This window comes from Meleagris gallopavo, chromosome 7 (genome assembly GCF_905368555.1).
Source record: "Meleagris gallopavo chromosome 7, MGAL_WU_HG_1.1, whole genome shotgun sequence".
NCBI lineage: Eukaryota > Metazoa > Chordata > Aves > Galliformes > Phasianidae > Meleagris > Meleagris gallopavo.
In genome coordinates this window covers 8,393,523-8,412,740 of record NC_139410.1, presented here as the reverse complement: position 1 = coordinate 8,412,740, position 19,218 = coordinate 8,393,523, and the positions used below count along the sequence as shown (strand labels likewise).

General features: G+C 51.3%; 1 protein-coding gene across 31 annotated transcripts in view; it reads right to left on the bottom strand.

The window, feature by feature from the left end:
* PCBP3 (poly(rC) binding protein 3) overlaps positions 1-19,218 on the bottom strand; it is a 48,499-nt gene that overhangs the window by 27,075 nt on the left and 2,206 nt on the right. For 29 of the 31 annotated variants that reach the window (XM_085228791.1, XM_085228788.1, XM_085228794.1 and 26 more), the window contains 3 exons: positions 11,872-12,031; positions 10,791-10,889; positions 6,922-7,011 (listed from right to left, as the gene is read on the bottom strand). The gene's annotated coding sequence lies outside the window, so the exon portion shown is untranslated. The remainder of the gene's footprint in view (positions 1-6,921; positions 7,012-10,790; positions 10,890-11,871; positions 12,032-19,218) is intronic. The other 2 variants (XM_085228790.1, XM_019616830.3) reach the window with 2 other exon arrangements.

The following is a 19,218-nucleotide window of genomic DNA, read 5'->3' as shown; positions in this document are numbered from 1 at the left end:
TAAGCAATGAGGAGGAAATATTTAAGCACCTCTGACCTCTTGATACCCACTTCCTAAATCCTGGGCCAGTTTTTTCTGAACCTTGGAGACTGAAAGCCATGTCCTAAATGAAGAGGGCAAAAGGCAGTCTAGGAAAGAAGCCATTTTTCTGACATTATACACTTTCCCAAGATCTGCCTGCCCACTTGCTTAAGCTTTCTCCCCACTCATCTCCTTGTGGCTTGATCCTGCCATTAAGACCTAATCCAGCAATTTTCAGCATCACATTTTAGTGGCTGGGGCAGCGTGCTGCAGTGAGCTCAGGATTATGACGACAATGCAGTCTGGCTAGATCAGACTGGGGATGGAAGGAGAAAGGATAAAAATTGCTGTGGCAGAAAACCAAAGTCTGGTACTCACTAAAAGCCAGGCTCCAAAAGGAAATGCATCAACTACCGGTCAGAAGACGAAGCCATGAGAGGCCAGTAGCACAGAAGTCCAAATGCGTGATGCCTAACATTGTTTTGCAATAGAGCTGTATTTGCAGCTGCTGCTGGCTTCCACAAACAGAAGAGTCATTTTGATTAATGTCTCCTCCACTCACTCTCCAGCTCCATTGAAAACATGTTAGAAAACTCTAATAGAAAAAAAAGAGATACCTCCACTCTAGCTTGGTAATCAGCTATGGTATTCCCACTTCTCACCGGCCCTTGGTCTTTCCAAGCATCACTGCAGATTCAGCATCAGTACATCTCCCTGCTCTTGCCTTCTGGATGTTTCATTCTTGGTCACCTGCTCCCATTCCTCTGCTCTCCTCCAGATGATGTCTCTCACCCACTGGCTGCTGAAGAGCAACTGTAACCTGCCTTCCCATCTGCTCTTGTGAACCACGGGATTCTTCCAGCCTCCCTCACTTTTATGCCAGCTACCCAACTCCTGTTGCAGAGATGTAATTGTTCCTGCTTTGGACCCCCTGCTCTGCCCCTTCTTCCAGCTCCCACGACCTCAAATTCAGAGCCAGGGCCATCATCACAATCTCTGCATCTGCTGCATCCTCAGCACCTCTGATTGTCTTCTACCACCTGATCCTGCCCCTGATCTCTTGCTAGATGGAATTCTTGAAATCTTTTCTCCATTTCCTAAACAATTGATTCCTATCCCCTTCAAGCCAGCATGGATTGCTCCCCAGGTCCGTTGCACCCCAGAGAGCAGGGCTGCTTGTTCACACTGGGTGGCCTTCCATACAGAACACTGGCTCTAGGTGTTGGTATCGACCAACATCTCTGCCCTCAGACCAGCCCAAAGCTGTGCTAAAACCGTTCTTCCCCTCAGGAAATTCCCCATTGCTTTCCTGGGATTCTTTGTTACACAGTACATCCACCAGCCACCACACAGATTTGTTTTGGGCTAGTATCAGGCTGTGCATCCTGCTTTTGGGTTCCCTTCTGTTGAACACACCTTAAATTCAGGTGTTTTCATTGGTACTGCTGAGCAAAGCTTGGTTTTTAAACACGATCTCTTCCAGTTTTTGAGAAGAAAATAGAAGAGGAGCTCTACATGATATGCAAAACTCCCCTAGCCATTTTCACCTCTCTGTTGTAGTGGTTACTTACTTTAAATTTCAGGCATTTCAGTGGGATTTCTGACCTGACTGACAAACCAAGAAACGCAGCATCACAGCAGAGGCCTGTCCCAGATGGACAAAGCTGGTGAGTCCCTATCACAAAAAAGCGCAAACCTTTGGGTCCTGCCAGCAGGCACTGGAAACTCAGGGAGTGACGTCCAGGAGTCCCTGCTCATCTGCTGGGTGCCACTGCATCCATCTTAAACTACCGCACCTCAGAGGTTAATGATGAGCAGCCTCCAGCAGAAGCATCACCCTGGGGTGGGCAGTGAATGGATGGGAAGTCAGATGTGAAAACAAGATTGGTCCCCCTGATGTCAGACAGCACTGATATCCACGGCCTCTAACGCGAGCCCAATCCAAAGAGAAGCACTGGATCTGTCCTGATGGCCATTACAGCCATCTTTTGTGTGATGGCAGCAAGTGAAGCTGCAGCTTTTCCCTGTTGATCACACCAGGATGAAGGTTTTGCATGCAGTGAGGTAACAATTATTTACATCTGTGAAACCTCCAACTCCATTTTTCACAAGGTGAAAGAACCCTTTTGAATTTGTTTTGTATTGAATGAAAGCTGCTTCTGGAAGGCTGCAGGTGAGGACAAGACACTTGAGTTTAGTCACTTCCAATTCACCCTGTCAGCTACTTTTGGAACAACTTGCCAATAAAAAAGTCCTTTCAGTGAAGGTTAAACTGTTTAGGTACATGGGAGATTTCAGCTCATTTCCTATGAGCACTGATGCTCTTTGCACTACTCTGTTGGGCTTACTGCTGCTCAGTCACCAAGAGCAACTGCACATCTGCAGATGTCTGTAAGCCTTCAGCAAGTGCTGGGTGGGCTTAAGACACCTTGTGCTGAGAAAATACCATCTCCTTGGATAAGGAAGGTGGCTGTCTCCTCAGCCACAGATTTTACTCTGCCAGAAAATTAAATAATAAAGCAACACATTGAAGATTTTTTTCTGAGATACCAGCAGTTCCTCCATGCTCAAGCCAACTCTTTGGAGATTCTGGAAAGCAGGAAGAGGTGCTGATGAGGAGCTGGGTTGGGCCAACCATTTGCTATTCTCCATTCGGCACAGGTGCCCAAGTCACCTTGAAAGGCACTGCTGCCATTAACACGTTGCACCATTGGCTTTAATTAATTAGCTGAAACGGTGCTGCTTTGCACTGCTGAGATTTAGAAGCCAAGAGCTTCAGTGCTGTGCTCCATATTTGCACCTTGGATGCGTCATGAGACTCAGCGCCGCAGAGGATGGCAGGACCAAGCTGCTGGAGAACAGAGAACCTCACATGGCACAAGGGGAGCGAAGCATTTCTGCAGGCATCTGCAGCCCCAAGGTGAGCTTGTGCAGAGAGGGGAAAGCCCTAACAGGTGGTACAGCAGAGGTAGGAACATGGCTGGTAATATCTTCCTATGTGACATTTTTCTGAACGAGCCAGGGAAGCCTGGAATAAAGGAAAATGTTTGGAGATGGCTGGGAAACCCTCTCAGTGCTCAAAGAGCAGGTATTAGAGGCTCTCCTGTTAAAGTGCCAGGTAAAAAGGCAGCTTAGGGGAGCCAGTTTAGCTGAGAGCATGGCAAGAACCCAAAGAGAGCTTGGCAATGGTGAGGAAAAAAAGATATGACTCAGGAAGGGAAAGCACTGAATGTTGTTCTGTGTGGTTAAGGCATGGAAGAAAGGCTCCTCATCCACCCAAAAAGGGCTGGGAGCAATAACTCAGTGTACAAGCTCAGGATCTGCAAAAGAAAGCCAAGAATAATGAGATGTGTCTTCATGGGAGATCCAGCCAGCAGAGAGCAACCCTGGATCCGCAGGGACAGAGGAAAGGGCCAGAGGAACCAAGGTCTGCAGAAAAGAGGAGGCTGGAGGAGACTGGAGGAGACAGGGCATTACGCAGGGTCTTAATTGCAGCAAAGGAGAACTGGGCTGGGTGCTGGAACACAGCTTCCTCACAGCAGGGACAGCCATGTGCTGTGCCCCAGGGTCAGTCATGCTGCAGGGATGCATCCAATTTAGCCTTGTTTCGCCCTGGCTAAAGAAACTGAGTGAGAAGATGTTGTGACTAGGCTGCCTGGTGGTCCACCTACCTCACCCATCCTGGAGAGTCCCTCTACCACACACATCTCACAGAGACCTTGTACTACCTTGGGCCTGACATCAGATCACACTGCTCTGTAGATGATATAAAGAACATTCATTACTGACACTAAGCATACATGCCCTGCAATGCTATTGGGACACATCTCACACGCCGTTTTTCAGGGGAAGGCCAAAGGACACTCAAAAGAGGACATTCATGGCCGGAGGTCCATGACGAGTGCTCACCAAAGAAGAGAGGCCACGTGGGGCTTTGCAGCCCTCGGAGGACACACGGCTTGTCCTCCTGCAGCCAGGAAACCAGAGGACACAGCTCTGTAAAGAGCTCTGAGCATGCTCCTGGCATCCTTCTGCCTGCAGGGATGGCTGAGAGGAGAGCACCTCCGGGGTTCCCAGCAGAACATAAGGGCCACTTTCATCCCGCTGGACAAGGAGCCACCAAGGAGGTGGCCTCCCGTTCCTGTCCCCTTCTCCCCACCTCAGTCCACCACACTGCACACAATTCCAGGCATTCCAGAGTCCTGAGGATGGACTTCCACTGCTTCCACTGCGTCTTCTGCAGCAGATGAAAATGCTTGCAGAGCAGCAGGCAGCCTGCAGCCCATTCGCCACCCCCATCTGAAGGAGACCGCCTCTGGCCAGACTGGCTTTAATCCCAAGCAGCATCATCTTAGTAATTTCCCTCCATTTTCAATCTCTTGATCTGGGGGCAGCCAACAAATCCCTTCATGCTGTGAGCACAGCAATCTCCTGCCTCATCTCATCCCAGCCCCATTTCTCTCCCTAATCCCTGGAAATAGGGATGAGGCTTGCTGCACGACCGCTGCCCTGGAGGGGTCTGTCCAGGCACTGGTGGATGGACAGACTGACCTGGAGCACACAAGAGCAGACAGGACACGGAAGGTTGAGACAGGCAAGGCGTGTGTTATTTTGACCGTGGGACTGGACCTAGAGCTCCTCCATGGCACTGGCTCTCAGCAAACCCAAACCCACGTCAATCACCTCTGGCCTCTGGGAAAGTAGGCAGGGGTGGCATGCAACAAAGTCAGTGGCTGTGCTACCAACCCCAGGCATGAGATGCGCCATGGATGGAGGCAGGCAGCGTGACCCTGTCCCATGCTCACCGGTGAGGAGGAGGAAGAGGAGGAGGAGAAAGAAGAGGAGGAGGGTGGCCCTGGGCGGCTGGGGGTGGATCGCCGCCGCGCTGTGCTCAGACCCTGACAGCAGGCTCCAAAACTGTCACTCCTGATCTGTTTTCACTTCAGCTAAACCTCAGCCTCAATTACGATCAAGGAGAGCCGTGCTTTCCCCTCTCCTTCTCCCTGTGGTAGGTCCTCTATAACCTCGGGTCCAAACACTCAGCCAAGCACACTGAGGAGGAAACCTGTACGTGTGCTGAGCATGGGACCAGGGCTGTGGGGAGGGTGCCATGATCACCCCCATCCCCAAATCTGGCTCCAGAGGAGCAGGTCTGGTGCCCTGACACCATTTACTCACATAGCAAAGCCTGAATAAAATAAAAGAAGACAGATGTGTGTGTGCGTGCACAGCCGCAGCACCAGGATGGGTGCAACGAGTGAGAAGCATTAGAGTGTGTTGCAGGGACGGGCAGTGCTCCCCATGGGGCTGGTGTTGGGCTGGGGCTCATTCTCGTGCACTGGGAGACCCACAGACATGGTACCTACCCCCCTTCCTTGCAGCAAACCCCACTCCCCAAAACTACTTTTTTTTTTTTTTTCCTCTTTCATTCTTTTCATCCCTCCCCCCCCCCCCCCCAACAGTGTGTTTTCTTCAGAAGCAAATGTCCTTAAATTCAACTAGATTAAAAGAACATCTCCAATGTTTATTACCCTAGAGGAAAGACGTCAAAATGTGCCTTTATATCTGGAAATACTAAAAATGTTTGCACAAATTAATCCTTAAGCGAGAGGGAAAGAACTGAGATTAAGAGTTTCAAAAATATGACTGAATTATTTTGGAATTGAAGATGAAAGCCTGAATATGATACAAAACCATGACTTTTCAGGGGTTGGTTTCTGTATCAAAATGCAAGCTATAGCAGCTGCCTTTGCATCTGCCAAAACAAAGGTCAATCATTTTATGGAAACCTAAACACATTGCCCTTCATCCACTGTTTTTGGTTTATTTTGAGCCAGACGTGACTCCCTAGTAAGAAAATGGATTTCTCTAATAGGATTCGCATTAAAATGACATTATCCCAGAAATCTCAAATTACAAGACAAACATATCTGAAAATATTTCCCCTTTATAATAAGGATGTGATATTTTGGGATTGATTTCAACAGCATTTCAGCCTTCCCTAACCTCTGAAACTAATAACTCACTGTTATACTCACAAAGAAATGTTTCAACCAAATAAAATGCCAGCGGAAAGAAAATAAAGCAAAGGCATTAGAAAATGTAGCGACCATGGGGAAAACGGTTACCCAAAGAATAGAAGGGAGCCATTATAAAAGGCATTCCTCTCCTCAAATCAAATTTCTGCCCATTTCCTCTGCGCGAGAGCAAAAATTAATGGAAATGTAACCAAAATGCAGAAATCAAATCAAATAGATTCAGGGCTTCTATTGCACAGACAGACCCAGGTGTGATGAGTGTTGATGTTATTCTAGCCCCCGTTTCTTTGGGTTGATGTGATTTTGGCTGTCCCCACACATCCACCAGCAGCTCACACCGTACATCACACAAATCCATAGCAGATGGATATCCCAGCTAACACAGAGATGGGCGCTTCCCGACCCGGTGGTTGTTAGCATTAGCTACAATATGCAGGTAAAGTTCCTCTTTATTTTCATAAAATCCACACTACAGCAAAGAATGGCAATTCTGCAAGACCAGATAGCTGGAGGAGCAGCCGTTCACTGGAGCTGACTACCTATTGCTCCCACAATCCAACCTCTGTCCAACACAAACTTCTATTTTCTCAACTCAAGACATGCACTCGGGAAGGCTCTTAAATGTTCAGAGCTCTGTTAGCCCCCACTGTAGCCCCATATTCGACTCACTTCCCAACTCTTCACTAATCATAGAATCACAAGGTTGGAAAGGACCTACAAGATCATCTAGTCCAACCATCCTCCTATCACCACCACTACGCTACTAAATCGAATCTCGTAGCACCTCATCAATTTTCATCTGTAGGAGAAGTTGCACGCGGCAGATGGTCTTCCACCAACACAATCTTTTAAATCTTCTTACCTTTATCAAAGAGCTGCTTTCGTGCTGATTTCGCGTGACAGGGTCTGTGCAGATGGCCACTCTTTTCACGTTTGGAAAGGATGAAAAATGCTATGGGGAAAAAAATCCCAGTGATCTTTTGCTGTACTGCGTGGAGGGCTCCAAACCTCATTGGCCCTGGGATGGCAAACCACGTGGCATGGGACAGAGAGCACGTGACCTATTTTCTCCCAAATCCCTTGGTTTGCTGTAAAGGGGGATGCACCCGCCACTCATGTTTTTGTCATTTCAGTGGGCTCTGATTTTTTTTTTTCATCTTTTTTTTTTAAAGGCCACTGAGCAAATCGGGTTGCCTCGAGGCGATGAGAACAAACCAGCCAATGCTATCAACATGAAGGGGAAAGAGCTCTGCTACGAAATGAGTGCTGGGGCTCTGTACATGGGGAAATTTAGAGCCATTTGTCCAGGGCATCAGCCAGGGATGGAGCGTGCGGGAGGGAGGAGTGTGTTCAGCAGCACACATTTAGCTGCTGGCGCCAGCTGAGTTAGAACAGCCAGCTTGCAGCAAGCAGCAGTGATGGAGGGACCCGGCTGGAACACTGACTGCGGTCCCCAGATCTCAACTGGTACACCCTCTCTATGAGCCTCCGAGGAAGGGAATGCATTGTAAGCACTGCATGGCCAAACAAAGAGCATCTCACGTCCCCCCACTGCTTTGGACTCCTCCACAGCTGTTCACGTCCTCCCGTGCCCTCCTATCAACCAGCCACTCCAAGAGACAACAGATCTCCTGCCTTGGAGGCAGAGGGGCAGTTGAAACAGCTGTTCTGGAAGAAGGACTAAGATGTCTGGTGTCTTATAGATGGAGTGCAGTATGCTCCAAGTTAGGCACCATCTGTTCCCAAAAGTGCGTTGCTAAGCCGGCTCAAAGAACATGTCAAAGTCACCTCCATAAACACCTGCTCAACCCAAAAAAACATCCCAATCACATCCAAGCCAGCTGTGGTCCATGGGTTAAGCATCTCCTGGCTTTCTCCCTCAACTGCCAGTCCTGGTGGCCTTGCACATCCAGGCTCCAAAGGGAATGCGAGCTCTGAAGTAGCTGAGGGAACTTGGTCCTTAATTCTGGGTGACTGAAGAAAAGTTCACTTTGCTTCTAGGTTTTGGATTCCTTGTGTTTAAGGTAAATAGAGCTCTTCTGTACCAGCCCAATGGAGCAAAAACGCTCCTTCTGAGGAGGAGAAAAGGAATTCCTGGAGACATCCTGTTGTTCTTCTTATGGACTCAAGCCCATGGTTTAGATCAGTCAGCAGCTGTATTTGCTGGCAACACCAGCCGCTCCCAGCAAATCCCTCAGCTACACCATCCTATGCTGATGATACACCTTTTCATCATCCCTGCAAATGGAAATCCTTGGGCAAATCCTCCTTTGGCATCAGTTTTAGTGACGTTGCTTCTGCAAGGCAGCTGTCCCAAAACACCCTATTGCCCAAGGGCTCCAAACTTCATTATCTAAGGTTAACATCTAAGGCTCCTTGATAGCTGGCTGAAATCAAGGCTTTGGTGATGAAGCCATGTCATCTCAGTGTCACTATGATATTCCCCCCAGCTGCTGGTCCTTCACCCAGGCTGTCCTCCACCCAATGCTCTCCACAGGAACGCCAAGCAGTTCTGCAGGGGCAGCACCATCCATGTCTCATTCCTTCCCAAGACGTGGATAACACCGCAGTGAGATCAGAGACAGAAATACAGCCATAAAATACACCATAGAAGTGCAGTGAGATCCTCCCCAAGTTAGAGGCCGCACTTCTCTAACCAGACTCTGGGGCATTTTCTTTCAACAAACATGAGCTGAGGGATAACCTTGCTTGCCGTTGCGTGCTGGAATGCAAAGGACTCAGCACAGTGCAGTCAGTTCAACACTTTCCCTCCCTCCCAGACCTGCAGTGCTCCTCTGCAGCCCCTCATCCCTTCACAGCAGTGCCCAGCCACATCTGGCCCCTGAGTAATCTGCCGAATAATTATATAATAGGGGGCAGGCAGAGAAATGATTTTAGGCTGCTCTGCCGATAGAAAGCAAGCTGGATTAAAAGATCAGAACAAGCAATACGTAGATTAAAATGGTTTGTTGTTTTCAGCTGCAGGAAATCCATGGATAAAGCAAGCAAGATGCTAAGGGAAGAAAAAAAAAAAAAAAAGGTTTCTCTGCATTAGCAACAGGAAGTTCAAGGTTTCCAAGCCATGCTTAGGTTTTGTTTTATTCCTCAGTGGAGCATTGCCCCTCTTAGCTTCAGGCACCCCATAACCTTGTGCCCAGCGACGAGGGCAGAGCAGGCTCCTGCATGCTGTCCCCCTGTCCCCCAGCAAGGTCAGCTGCACGGTACCACGCCAGCCTGCTCTGACGGATGGTTTTTGAAAGGCGTGAAGGGGAGGCAGGGAAAAAGCAGCAGGAGAGGGGCACAGTGCTGATCAGCCGCAGCCCGGATCGATGCCATTAACTCCTCCTGTTCACCTTCAAGTTCAGATTAAGCAGAAGGGTCAAAATGGGAAATCGTTAGCGGTTGGTCAGCCTTGTTCCAGCACAGACATGCAACGCAAGCACCTTACCTGCCCTGAAGCTAAAACTGCCTGGGCGCAAGATGGAACAGCAGCCATTTCCCAGAGCTAACTGATCCCCCCAAAAGTCCTTTTTCAGGTTTCCCCTGTTCACACTGTTTTGCTATAGTACAGGCATCCACAGGATCACTTCTGAATGTAAAAGATGGAGGAAGGACATTGGCAGGCATGCTCAAGGTTACATGCACAAACATCCCCCAGCTCTAACCTGGTGTTCCTATGCGTGCCATGGGGCAAGATGTCCAAGATGCAGCCATGAGGAAGGTCAGTGTTTAAAAGAAAGCATGCCTTGCCTTGCTTTTGGGGGCAGGAGCTGCAAATGCACAGAGCTGGGCACCAGGCTCCTGTCCTGCCTGGGGACACAGCAGAAGGCAGGGATGCTCAGGGAGTCCTGAGAGAGGGATGGCACTAGGGAGCGTGGGAAGGCAGAGGAAGCAGGCTGGAGACCTGCCCGGAGGAGGTGGGAGCTGCGAGATGTCACAATGTTCATCCAAATGGTGCTTTAATAACCGCTTACTGCAGAAAAACATCTTCACCAAGGGATAAAACGCACATGCCAGACAGAGCAGGGTCACAAGAGTTTGTGGGAGGACAGTTTGGGGTTGTGATCCTGAGTCAGACACACAGTCCCCCAGCAAGGACATGCCCTGGTTTTCCTCAGAGATGGTCATGGGGAGCCCTTTCCCGAGACCCACTGGTCTGCCAGCAGAGCCTTCCTCGTAGCTCCCCAAAGCGCATCCTTTCCTGAGCATATGGCCTCCGAGCCTCTGAAGCCTCCCCTTCCCAATCCCACTACAGATGGATGTGCTTGCAAGAGGCTGCTTGCAGCACACACAGCTGCAGCCCATGACAGCAGACACCCCAGGAGATGTACCAACTGTGGCACTGTGACCTTGGTCCAGCCCCATACAACCATAGAATCATTTGAGTGAGAAGGGAGAGAGATGGGTCTGCCAGTCACTATAACATTCCTGCTTTACAGGGCCATCTTCTAGTAAGAGTTGCACATCCTCCTCCTCACTAATGGAAAATGTTGCCCTGCCTTCCATTATGCGAGTCAATGCCTGGGACAGCACAACAGCCTCAGGCCACAGCAGATCTATTTTAGTAACAAAAGCAGAGAGGCTGATGAGCACAACCCCATCTCTGTTCTTCCCAGCTTGGCTCTTTTGCTGGTTTTATAGGACTCCTGTGACCAGCACGACAGAAGGTGAGTGACCAAGTCTGACAGGGCAGAGGTGATGGGAGCTGGAGAGGGACCAAGCTTGCCTTACCTCTCCCTGTAGGCTGGCCTCGAGCTCCAGAGCGATTCCTCAGAGGGCCGGAGTCCACCAGGGAGGGGCATGCTGAGTGCAGAGCAGGAGCCTGCAGAGCTGGGTACAAGGCTGAAGGTTGATTCCTGGTCTTTCCCAACATCCCTCAGCCCCAGTTCCCTTGCTGGAGGTGGAAGGGTCCCTGTAAGCCCTACGTTCCCTTTCATACTGGGGGTCCCTGTTGGCAGAGCCAAGCCTTTGCTGGAGAGATGGTCTGTTGTGGTTGCTTTGAAACACTGGGGAAAGCCAACTTCATTGTGAAATAAAGTATGCTTTGGGTCATTCCCCCCTCCTCTTTCTTCACAGGACTCAGCTAAGGGTTAGACCATGATGACACCTGGGAGCATTGCTATCAGGTTGCTTATGGGCACACTTTCCTCCAGACTCAGATCTGGGGAGGTTCTGCCCCAGCAGTCACCAACAGAGCCATCAGAAGGGTGAGACAGAGGGGCAGGGCCTCACCCAGAGCCCAGCAGTGAGACTGTGATCTGCCTCATGGGGGTCATGGCTCTGCTTCAGCAACGGCAGCATTCCTACACATTTTGGTGACATGGGCATAGTGTTATTTTTATTGCTTTTTTTTTTTGTTGCTGCTCCCAATAAGTTAACTGGGGCATGTATTACTCATCAATACAATCAATCAAGCAGCCGGAGCCGTTAATAAGCTGAGTGCCAGAGGGCAGGAAAACCTCTCCATTGCCCAAAATACTCTTCAAGCAGCGGGACGGGTGAGCTGTGGTTCCTGCTGATCGCAGCTCCAAACATACTGGGGCAGCTCCTGCTTGTAAGTGGAGACTGCACCTGTGCCAGACCTTTCCCACAGTGAATGTTGGTTTTCCACCCCAATATCCAGATTGACAACATCCCCACCCTCCAAGGCCAACTGGAAGTAATCATTTTTAAATCCCACTGTCAAAAGATGGTAGCATCCTTTTCCTATGGGCTCCCAGAAGATCTAAAAAGAATCTAAATAAATCACCAAAACAATGGAAAGAGTGGAAAACACAAGCAAAGCCCTGCAAGCAGCAAAGGTGAGACTCACCTTTGGGGGCCAGAGGGCTGGGGTCAGCAGCACAGGCAGCAGGGAGAGACCTGGAAGAGAGTGTGACACTTAGGCACCCACTGGAGCATCCTCTTGGCACCAGGAATAAAACAGCCTCAAGCAGGGGGTCCTTGGCAGGTGTTTGTTTTGCTGGTCACCACTGAGAAGAAAAAACAAAAACAAAAATAACACTGAAGCTCAGATGCTGCTGCACATCAAACTCCCATGTAGGTCAAATCTCCAGTTCTCAGACATTCACTCTTGGTTACAAGTCCATACCCTTTTACAAACTCCAAACCACAGCTGTTTTTCTGCAAGATGTCAGCTCCTGACCAGCTGACGTTTTGGTGCAGAAAGGTGAAGTTCTGGACAGAGCCAGCAGGGCCAGGCCACAAGCAGCATGCTGATGGATTTCCCCACTGCCCAACACCACCCCTGAGCACAGTTCCAGTTCACCAAAATGCACGTGAGCTGAAGGACTCAGACCCTGGAAGGAAAGAGGGCTGCAAGGAACACTTTGCAATGCAGATGCGTGGAGAGGAGCCTGCTTCTGAGAATATTGCTGCTTAGGTCTTGCGTGTTTCCCCAGTAAGCGTTTATGGCACATGTTGGAACGCTCTTTTAAGCATTTTGGAGAGAAAGTCTGCTGAGAATCACAAAAAAGGAAAGCCTTATTTGTCCTCCAGATCCCAATTTTCAGCTTATCCCAAGCCCAAGCATCCAGGAAATGCATCACTAATGACCTTGTCAGCAGATTTCTAAATCAAATATTAGTCCATCTTCCAGAAGCTCTGCTTCTTATTACATGCATCACAGCCCTTCTGCCCATACACTAACAGACTGCCAAGCACAACAAGCAGCCAGCCACGGCAGGATCTGGCTCATCTGTAGACAATGCAAGTCAGTGGTTGTATTAAAAGGCCGCTTACAGACAAGTGATTTTTTGTCCACTTGTGGATCTTCACCATCATCTCCCAAATCCTCTCTCCAGGTTGGCTAAAGCCCCTGCACCTTATCATTTTTCCTTTTCCTGGTTGATTCTCTCCAGTGAAAAACTCAATGGTGCAATGAGAAAGACACAGGAAATCTGTGATATTTTCTTGCCAGATCCCAGCAAAGCACACCTATTGCTCCCACACAAAAGCATCTTGAGGATGCAATCAACACCAGGTTGGCAGCACCATTTCCTTGCTCGATGCCACTTATGTACTGAAGATCTTGGCCACTGCTGAGCGCCACCACTCCCTTCCAGCCTCATGGTATAGAGAACTCACTAGCTCACACACTGCCCTGCCACTCTGCTCAGCCATGGATGGGCTACTTCTGGCTCACCCATCAGCACACATAGGGAACCTTTTACGAGGGATATCAAAAGGGAGCTTGCTCAGGCAAAAAGAGATTTTCAGGGATCTTGCCTAGAGTCTCCCTATTTCTGCACCTAGTCATGACTGGAAATGCAGATGCAGCTCCTCTATATATTATCCTAAGGCGCAGCCCCAAATACCACCAGGTGTGACCATGACCATTGCCCCAGCACCCAGTCTGTCTCTTCTGCCAACTGCAAGCTCACAAAAGCAAGTACCACTATTTAAAGACTAACACAAGCTGCCTGCACAGGTGCCCTGAGCAAAATCAGCCAATTAAGCTTGATGTCAGCTTCTCCTCACCTGTGAGCACTTTGCACTTCTCCTGCTGTTTGTTTGGTTCATGTTTTGCACAAGGGGCCAAGGGAGGATCACGCTTTGCTGCAGATCCCAGGGAAACTGAAGACCTTGAAAAAAAGGCAGTATGTAGCTGGCAGGGAGTGCTCTAGCAGGGTTACAGTGCTCTCCCTAAAACCTGAGCTGCAGTGCATTCCCACATAGGGCTTGTCCTGCTGTGTGTCTGTGAGGACCTACATTGGGCGGGACGCAGCAACACTGGGGGGATCTGCTGGGTTCTGCTGCCTGGCTTCCCAGTGGCACCGCTGATCGCAAAAGGGAGAGAACGATCCTCCCCTGACCTGTGTTCCCATCATCTGACTCTCTGTGTGTTTTACACAGACAGAGGCAATGATTTTAATGTCCCAGTGAACAAGCTGTCGGGATGCATTAGCCTCAGCTGGCAGGCTGCAGAGATGGCTTCTCCTCCCAGGCACTGCCCAGCAAGGAACTAAGACATGAGCGCATGCATACCAATGGTGCCCATTATTCTCCAGTGCTTAATGAAGCCTCCTTGGAAGCCCTGTTCCTCGGGAGAGGAGGTGGGAGTGCAGGTGAGTGTCTTGGCTGCAGGGCGGGCAGGGAGGCAGCCACTGCCGCCTGAAATGATGGGAACTGAGCGCTCCGGAGCCGTCAGAGCTGCGGCAGCGATGAGCTGAGAAAGGCCATGAGCTACGTGAGCTGAGCTGACATCAGCCCCCTGGGCAGGTGCCTAATGAGCAGAGACATTGTCCATTTGGGAAGATGAGAGGAAGGTAGGAAGCTTCCTAGCTGACACCTGGTGCCCTCCATCTGTGCTCCCAGTTGAAGGATGGGGACAGGGGGCAAAGGTGGGGGGACAGCACCTGGGAAATGGGTGGGGTGACACATCTCATCACCTGGAGCTCCTTCTTTGAAATGTTCTGCTTCACTACCGAGTGGGAAGTGAAACCGCTGCTTCCCAAGCACAGCCCCGCTGGGTGCATCCTCACAAACCAATACAGCCCTGCACCTGCTGAAATGCACTGGCATGGGAAGAGGTGCCAGGAGCAGCAGTGTGCTGGCCTGCTCTGCGCTCCCGTGTCCTGCATCCCCCTGCAGTGCATCAGTGCTGCAGCACGTGGGAGTGGGATGGTACAGTCCCGGCAGCACCCGTCACCCCCCCGACACTTCTACAAACCCAGTTCAGTCAGTCTCTATAAATCCAGCGAGCCCACTTGTCACAAGCTCTCCTCCAGTTTACCTCGAGCCTCTTGCTTACCCACCACCTTCACCAGTGCCTGGTGACGAGATGAGAGTGATGGAGTGGGAGAGAAGAGAGCCTTCACCTCCAGAAACAAAAGCTCTAAAAGCACTTCTGAGCCAGACAATTCCCGATTTACCCCCAGAGCCCTGCCAGGCACTCTGGGTCCACCTACCAAGCCTGTTTCTTGCCCCTCATGCAGAGGATGCTTTCCTCCCTACTGCGCATTAGTTCCTCCAAGGCTGAGGGGGTTTTATCAGACAGCTACCTCCCTGAAACCCCTCAGCAGCCACATGCATCCTCAGGGCTAACAAAAATGTAAAATGCAGAGCTCTACATCTTGGGGAAATCTTGGGGAAAAAAATAAATAAATAAAAGCCACAAGGTGCAAAAAATCATGCAAGGCCACACACGAGGTCAGGCTGGGAGCAGTGTCCCTGGAGCCACACTGTGATAGAATTACAGTCATAGGGGCTGGAAGAGACCTCTGGAGATCCCCCAGTCCAAAGACCTGCTAAAGTGACTTCTCTAAGGCAGGTCACACAGGAAGCATCCATGTTTTAGATATCTCTGGAGAAGAAGATTCCACAGCCTCTCTGGGCAGCTTTCTCCAGGCTGGACAGCCCCAGCTCCCACAGCCTGTCCTCATCCAGGAGGTGCTCCAGGCCCCAACCATCTTTGTGGCCCACCGCTGGATTCTCTCCAGCTGTTCCTTGTCTGCCTTGAACTGGGGAGCCCAGAACTGGACACAGTATTCTAAATGTGGCCTCACCAGGGCAGAGCAGAAGAGGAGGATCACCTCCCTCAACCTGCTGGCCACGCTCTTTTTAAAGCACCCCATGACACCGTTGTGCTCCCACTGTTGGGGCTGCAGCAGCAAGGTGCCAGTGGGTGCTGCAAAGCTGTGGGGCAAACCCTGGAGTAGGGACAGCCACCAGGCCCCTCCCCAGCACCGACTCCCCCACTGGGCTGGAGCAGATGAAGCAGCCACAAATCCCTGTAAGCCAGGGGAGGGAACTAATCTCTTACAGGACAAAGCAGTTGGCAAGGGGGCTGCTCGATGTTTCACTTCCTCCTCTCTCCTCAGGTCAGCAGTGTTTTCAGAGAAATGTGAACCAAAAACAAATTCAGATCCCTCTTTGGTGCTTCTGCCTTTGTTTTGCCTTCCATATTTTGCCTTCCTGCTGCTGCTGCTGCTTGTTTGGGAGCCTCTAGTGCTGAGCCCACACATAGTGAAATACCATGGGAGAGGGATGGGGCAGGAGACGAGCTATGGGTCACCCTGTGAGGACCACTGCCACCAAATCTGTGCTTCATATCCCTCACTAACTTGATTTGCTCTGGCTCAGGGGACATGGATGATCCCAGCATCAAGTATGGGACAAGACACCATCTCCATCATAGCTTGGCAGGGACATTTGTCACATTGCTCCTCCCGCCCTGCCTCGGAGGTGCAACCTGCCCCCAGAGTCACAAAGCGTCCAAAACAGCCACATCTTCCCCAGAGCTGACAGATGTCAGAAATGTCAGCAGTGTGCCTGCTTGGTGTTGGCACTACGGCTTCCCAAGCTGTCTGCCTGACTCAAGGTGTGCTGCGTGCAGCAGTCACCAAACACTGTGGTCTCATGGAATAGCACCTTCCCAGGCAAAGGGAATGCCTTTGTTCCAGTCATGTTCTGGGCTCTCCTCCCTACAGCTCCCCAAAATGTTGTCTTCATGCCTTTAAGCAGTGAATTGTTCCTGCGTTTGGACAAAGGACAGAGTTACGGGGTGATTTGGGCTGTGAGCACCTCTGGAGGTCTCTGAGCCCTGCTCTGAGCAGGGTGATACCAGGCTGGGTCCAGTTGGAATCATTTCACACTGAAAACTCAACGCTTTGTGGCAAATCATGGAATCATAGAATAGCCTGGGATGAAAAGGGATGAAAATGCTCATCTAGTTTCAATTCCCCCGCTGTGTGCGGGGTCACCAACCACCAGAGCAGGCTGCCCAGAGCCACATCCAGCCTGGCCTTGAATGCCTCCAGGGATGGGGCATCCACATGGATTAATGGAATCACAGAATCATTTAGGTTGGAAAAGACCTCTAAGACCATTGAGTCCAACCAAATCCTGAGCACAGGGATGCTGGCATGAGAGCAATTGTCCCAGAAACACACAAAAAATAGGCAAATTTCGGTTTAGAACACATCTCCTCCAGGCTGCAGAGGTGGGCAGCTCCCATGTTATCTCAGCCCATCACCCAGCCAGATGTCAGCCCTGCTGCAGCCGGCGACAGCACTAGGTGGCAATCCCGCACCGCCGAGCAGCCTCGCTGCGCCTGAGCCGAAGCTTTTCCGTCCCTTTCCGGTAATGAGGGACAGGGTAGCGCTTCGGTCCTTCCCCGCTTTCTGAAATCTCAGTCTGTTTTCTTCTCCAACAGAGCCAGCCCTTTGTGCTCTTTGCCACCATGGGTATTCTTCCAAATCCTTCTACAAATTCTTCCAGAAATTTTTCACATTCATTCTTCATCCAGTTAATTCTTCTGCCACTTCTCAAAGCTCTCACCTTGGCCATTTGGAGAGCACAACGGGCTGGGTTGACTCTGCAACACTTTAAAGCCGTCTGGGCTCAAGCCCAGCAGTGCAGCGACGGGGACTTTGCCATTAATCAATCCTCTGCCCATTAAGACACCACCAGTATCACCAGGACGGGCACGGAGCAGCTCCCATCGGCCTCCCCCTGTGCTCCCTGCTTCCCCCCGGTGACGGGCCCCGGCACGGCACGGTGCGGTGGCACATCTGGTGGCACGGAGAGGTCTGCAGCACAGCTGGGAGCAGCTGGTGTCCTGCGGACGGATGCGTGGAGAGTCAGAGCTTCGCCTCCAGATCCCTGCATGGATCCCCCGCCATCATTCCCTCCCATCTGCAGGAGGGTTGGGCCTTGCTCCCCGAAATGCAGCAGGCGTGTATATTTTCAGGAAACCACCACCTTGCACTGGTGGAAGTCAGCACCACAGGTTTGCTCCTTGGAGGCTGGGGAGTGTGAGTCATCCTCCAGCCTCTGCCCTTGAATCCCAGCCAAGGCATAAAAGCTTTTACCGCACCCAGACACAAAACAGCCATCAGCAAGACACCAAAGCCCGGCTCTGGGCTTAATCTCTTCCAGGGAGGTGACAACTCCAGGATGCTATCACCACCAGCTTGACTGGCCACTGGGGCTGCCCACATCCTGGCCACGTGGCCATGGTGTGGTGGGGACCAGGACACTGCCGCCTTGGGGAGGTGACACACACACCTGGTTCCTTAAAGGAGCAGTTTTTGGTGATAAAGAGGGATGAGAGCATCCATTTGTGGCCTCATAGATGGCCGTGGGATCTCTGTGAGGGGATGGAAGGGAGGAGAAAGCTCTGCTGTTCCCCACCCGTAGCTCCCTGCAGGGCCAGCACGGGGATCCACACACACAGCAGTGCCACAGCAGTGAGGGCACAGCCACTGTGCTGGTGAGAGTATGCTTCAGTTCCAAAATGTGCCCGTGCTCTCCCACATCCTTTGCACAGCCCAGAGACAGAAGCTGGGGTCCCCGTGCACAGTCACCAGACAGATCTGGGCTGGAGGCCCCTGACACAGCCCTGAAAGCTGAGCATCTTCCAACACACTCCAGTGGCACAGGTGTTTTGGCACCTGCTAGGGACTGCTCTGCATCATGCAGCAGAGCTACACCTTCACAATATAAAAACAGGTTGGAAATGGGTTTTCCCATCGCATCCGCCCAAAGGCTGCAATGGAAACAATCCTGAAAAGGGTGGATGAGATTCTGGGAGCGTTCCTCACCTCCCATCCTTAGGGCTGCAGCCAGGCAAAGATCTGCATGGGGTGCTGCTGCCCATGACCTAGGGGACCCCTGCCCAACCCAGGGCTAGAGGGGATGCACTGCAATGCAGCGCTCTGCGCCATTCCCGGGGGGCCATGCAGCATCCCTGCTAGGGTGGGGATGCTCCGCAGTGCTGCAGCCATGGGAGGAAGCAGGATGCCCGAATGCTTGGAGACACGGACTCCAAAGTACCAGGGCCTCCCTCGCCTGTGGTCACTGAGGATGGGGGGACATTCACCTGGTTGAGGGTGCAGCCATGAGTTTGGTTGGTGGGTGCCAGAGGATAAAGGGCTCAGACACCACCACTGACGCGGCACTTGGCGCATGCAGGACCCCATAGAGGCTCACACCCCAAAGGCAGTGCCCAGGGCTCACCCACACATGCCACATCCCTACCATTGCTCATGTCAGGGCCTGAGCTGCTCCCACCTGTGCAGCTTGGGGATGGGGACACGGGGGCAGCGCTTCGGGTCTTGCTGTCACCATCCAAGCAGGGATGGGATCCCATCCAGGGATGGGAAAAGGGACACCAAATTCCTAGCAGTGCAGGAGGTGGCACAGCCCCGGGAGAGAC